The sequence below is a fragment of the Capsicum annuum genome, unplaced genomic scaffold (assembly GCF_002878395.1).
Source record: "Capsicum annuum cultivar UCD-10X-F1 unplaced genomic scaffold, UCD10Xv1.1 ctg68552, whole genome shotgun sequence".
NCBI classification, from domain to species: Eukaryota; Viridiplantae; Streptophyta; class Magnoliopsida; order Solanales; family Solanaceae; genus Capsicum; species Capsicum annuum.
In genome coordinates, this window is record NW_025878099.1 from 1 (window position 1) to 5,473 (window position 5,473).

Here is a 5,473-nt window from a genome sequence, read left to right on the forward strand (position 1 = left end):
GTTATCAATAGTATTCATTCATTCAATGAATATAATTCGTATTTGTTGACTTGGAGTTGTATATATAGATACATAACTATAAAAATATAGTCAAACATGATTATATCCATAAGAATTCAATTGAATGGGAATGACAAAAATGTTTCGTCTCCTTTGCTTAACAACATATGTTCACTCATATTACACTAATATTGAAACAGTACAAAAAGTACATAAGAAATTTTTTAGTCCATATATTATTAATAAAAATGACTCATGAAGTAATGGAGTACAATATTCTACTATATAGAAAAGGGAGTGGAGGAACGACTAAAGGCAAAATAGGAATTTCACATTAATAAAAATCACTCTTTCACATACTCTAGAACCACCCGGTTCTTTCTTTAGCTAGCACCTCAACATACCCAACACTACTCTCAAATAAAAGCTCAAAAACATTCTCTATTTCTCCTGCTACTCCCCCTTCCGCCACCACTGTCCTCCCCCGCTTCCTTCTCCGTCGTCCTTCTCCAATGAAAACTCCAAAAAGTGGCGTAGCATCTTTAATTTTCTTAACGGTAATGGTAATGGGAATAGACATAAATGACATTCTTCAGCGAAGTTCCGTTATATTCCGTTGTTTTATTCGTTGAATTTTGAAGATGAAACGAACTTCACTAACTTCTCTTCTAGACTTCCTCTGTCGCCGATGATGGTAACAAAACCAGTGACGGTGAAGGTGAAGAATTTAGGTATTAAAGCTGTTAATGTTGTTATCACACACTTATCTTGATCTTAAGGTATGTCTTTCTTTCAAATTTTTGCACCTAAACCTTCACTCTTTGATACTCCGTCTTCGATCTATTTAGCCTCCATTATAGTAAGTAAGTTAAAATGTCTGTTAAGGTTTTGAATTCAAATGTTGCAGTACTCAACAAATCGGCGGCGCTTCACATGAATATCAATGCTGCCAAGGGTTTACAAGATGTTCTTAAGACTAATCTCGAGTCTAAAGGCACTATTTAAATGTGAGTTGAGGTGTTTGATTTTTTTTGGTATTTATGATTTTGATAGGTTATTTTTATGGAGATTAGTGTACTTGTAAATTGATAGGCTTGTTGGTGATGCTGGTGATATTAAACTTACTAAGGATGGAAATGCCTTGCTGAAAGAGATGGTGAGTTCTTATTGTTATACTCTTTATGAGGTTTTTAGATATTTATTTATTTTTTCGAGTTTCATACCTGAACTTGTATCTCAGTTTCCTCACCAACTATTAATCAAAATATACACCTTAATTATCAATTGTTCATTTTTTCTACGTGAACGATGTTGAAGTTTATGGTGATATTTCTGTAGGAAATGTGACTAATTGATAGTTGAAACTTGTTTTGATAAATGGCTGGTGATAGTTTAGACATGAAATTCAAAATTCACACACCTGATAGTTAAAGCATGAAACTCAAAAATCGGGATGCTCGAGGTGTGTTTTTGACTGTTCTCTCACATTTTGCTGTATGCTTTACACATTTGCAGTCAATGTTGCACTTTAAATGTCCTGAGTATTACGTGATATTAGTGTGGATGGTATTGAGATTAGATTTAAGTTTTCTTATGGAAGTCAATCCAGTAACAAAATGAATATTACTCCCTCTGTAGATTGGAAAAAGTACCTAGACTTCCAGAAGTAACGTAATTAAAAAAATAAATAGAGTATCATACTATGACTTCTTGACTAGCTATTGCACCATGAATAGTGTAACAATCTTAAATCTCCTCAGGTATTGTTGAGATCTGTGCTTTAGTTTTTCATGAATTACTGTTCAGTTCTGGTGTTGAATCTTTAAACACAGAATCAAGTCAATCAACCTTTTGTGAGTGACTTCCGCTCTCAATATAGGTCTGATGAAGCCTTTTGCATTGTGTGTGATTGTATAACTACATAGACTATACTTACTAGAACTTCTAGCAGTAGAGAAGTTGTGACTTTTCTTATTGGGTTTTTAACTGACTCCATCATTTCTTCTTACTGTTTACTTAGCTAATAATATTTTGGGTTCACTATATGTTCTGTTAGTTGGATTTCTTTATATTTGGAGATTGCAGTTGTAGTGGTGCTTTGGTTCTTTAGCTGTATAAATATATCACACTCTCTAATGTTATGTCTAGGTTGTCTTCATGCACTCAATAATGACACGGCGGTCTGGGATAATTAATAAGTAGTTCAGGAAATGGAGGATCCAGCCTCAACCATCTCCCTTCGGATGTTGTATTCTACGTGCTGGGTAGGTTTATTGAAGTTCACAGACTAATTTTGACATCACGGTCTCCTTTCGAATAAAAATTTCAGACTGAGTGGAAGAATAAAATGGAAGTATGGAAGTACGATTCTCTAGAAAAAAGTTAGCTTATCATGCACTTTATAGCCTCATCCACTTCTTTTATTCCAATAAACTTGATACAACAGTAGATGATATGGAAGATCTTGTCAGATCAACTTTAGACTTTTCATTGTGTGTCCTATTTTGTGTGTGAATGAATGGATCTTTGTTTTAAGTTAGCTGCTTGTATATCGACTTGATAAACCATGTTTATTAGCATAACTTTTTAGATAACGATAATTTTCTCCTCTAGAAAATTGGGACAGGTCATCCCCAGTTTACGAGATAAGCTACTTCAGATTCTTATGGACTCGATAATCAATCGATGCATAAAGACAAGAGTAGAAACAATGGAAAGAAAGTTGAGATATCACCCCTTCTAACTCTTGCAGATGAATTAGGGAATTCAAATAAAGAACAAATTGCCCAGGTATGCTCTATGTCAAAGTTGTAAAATTGTTATTTAAATTTGTTGACAATGAGACTTTAAAGGAGTTGCAACAATTCAGAATCCTATATTATAGTGGCATAGTAAAATGACAGACTTGCAGGTACGGAACTAACAAATCTATTAGAAGCTAAAAATGACTTAGTGTCAAAGGTAATTTGATTGAACAATGCGAGAACTGGAGGGTTTGAACATCGAGCAGGTTCAAAGACTACTCTTTCATTTGTGAATAGTAATATTTAACATCTTTGTGCAAGGAGGGAAGGTTGTTTTTGTCATCCATTTGGAGTGAATGTGGCTTTAATAATATATATATGTCGGCCTGTGCATTTCTTAGATTACATGGTGTATAATTCTTCACATAAAGCACCATTAATGGTCACTGATCCGTAATTTGACATATTATGTCCTAAGATTGTGAAGTATTATTCATTGAAATGATTCGTGGAAGAAACTAGGGAGACTCTTCAAGAATGGGCCCCTGCTTATGATGGAGCTAATTTTTATTGCTCCTCTGATTTTCAAGTGTTGATGCTTGCTTTAGGTATTTGCAAGAAAGTTAGTATTTTTCGGTTTGGGAATCTGCTTCATCTAAGCATCATTATCATACGAATCAGAGCGCTGGCTGAAGTTACATGACTATGATGCAGAGTATGATTTCTACCGTGATTTGGTAGAGAGATCGCAGGTAATACCATTGATCTCGGATAAGTTCAAGTTTTCATCTATTTCTATATACCAGTGACTTTTCCACTCCTTTAAAGTGAGAAATTGATAGATTGTATACTAAGTGCACCTTTTTCTGTTTATCTTGTATCAGTATTCTTCCATGGATGATACAAGGAGGAAATGTTGTCAAAATTGTAATTGTAGGTTATGCAGGTTGCTTAGGGGTACAGGTCAATTGTATAATTAAATCACAAACAATGAATAAAATCTTTGGCGTATTTCTTTGTTATCTAAGTAAATGTTCAAGGAATTGTATTTCACAAATAAATATTTATTTTATTCTAACTATCGCTGTATCCAACATAACTCATCAATCTATCACATTAATATTTGGATTCATGTTATTTAATTTCATTGTTTGAGACAAATATAAGAATTATACATTGACGTCAACGTTGCGCCCGTGCGAAGCACGGGCATACTTATCTAGTATATATATGGAGTACAATATATAGCATCAAGTTTCATTCATTTATTATAGCATGTAGTCTGCCTTTCTTTTAAGAATCACAAATCTCAATTTTATTACTTTTAAATATTCTTATATAACATGATAGAAAAAAACTTTTTACTCCCTCCATTCATTTTTATTTGTTTACTATATTAAAAATAATTATTTAACTTTATTGGTCTATTTTGAATAATCAAGAGGTAATTTATCATTTTATTTATACTTATTATCAAACTAGTACAGTACCTGCACGATGCGCGGACAATATTTTTTTTTAGAAAAAACATCATAAAAAATGAAATTACTCATGGTTATATAGCTCAACATTCATAAAAACACTGATCTTGCTATTTTGGTTATGTGATTGAACTCCTTCATGGCCAACAATCTCACCAATGACATCTAATACAAAATTCAAAAATCATAATAAGTTGTTTAAAAAGGAACAATTTGTATTACAACGAAAAATATTTATGACAATTATCAAATATTTTGTTCTCATCAACGTCCACTTGATCAATCAAGTGTTTATAAGGCCGTAAATTGAAGATATTTATACCAAAAAGTGGATCATTTATTTCTTCAACAATTGTTCTGTTTGTGAACGTCAACCTCATCTTGTGTTTAGTGGTCTTAAATTTGAAAGTATTTGGATCAACCATGAAATTTTTCATAGTATATAGCCTTAACTCTCTTATTTTTTCTTGAACAAACGCGTAACATATCTGCCAATAATAGCGTGAATACTATCTCCCTATAAAAAATTTAACACATATATTATATCCACAATTGAATTACGTTGACATATACATGTACGACTAATTTTAAAATTGAGATAGCAATACCTTTTCATCTTGCAACACCATTTCCATGAAAATGGTATTTCCTTCCTTTTCCCGATCAGGAATAATCCACAATCGCATAACTCGAGCCCTTACATACCACTGCATCTTTGTTCCGAAAACCTCTTTGATAAAGTTAATTTTAGCCGTCATATGTTTTGTTTAATGAAGTGAAGGAGTGGAGTTATTGTTTTTCTAAGTTAATTTTTACATAGACATATGAAATTTTATGAAATAATTATATAATCAACAAAATATGAAATAACTGAACAATCATAATATTTTTCATCCAAAGAAATAAATTTTGTAGTGTTCATCCAATAGAAGTTAATCTTAATTATTGATATCACTGTATAAAAAAATATTAAATAAATAAATAATTAATAAAATATAAAATAATATATTCATTCTATATAAATAAATATTAATAGTGCTTATCTCATAGAAGCAAATCTCATGAAATCTAGATTGCTGAAGGTAATTGTTAAAAGTTGCATAATTATGGAACACAAATTATAGAAAAATGGATTGGATTGTAAAATAAGGAAAAAATTACGTAATTAGGAATAATTATATTATGTAGCCTTTTGAAGATCCATCAATCAATAAGAGAATATTTATAGTCTATACTTATAATAGGAGC

At 31.7% G+C, this 5,473-nt stretch overlaps 1 pseudogene; it reads left to right on the forward strand.

The window, feature by feature from the left end:
* The first annotated feature begins 873 nt into the window (after positions 1-873).
* Positions 874-3,553, forward strand: LOC124894038 (annotated as a pseudogene).
* Positions 3,554-5,473: the final 1,920 nt, after the last annotated feature.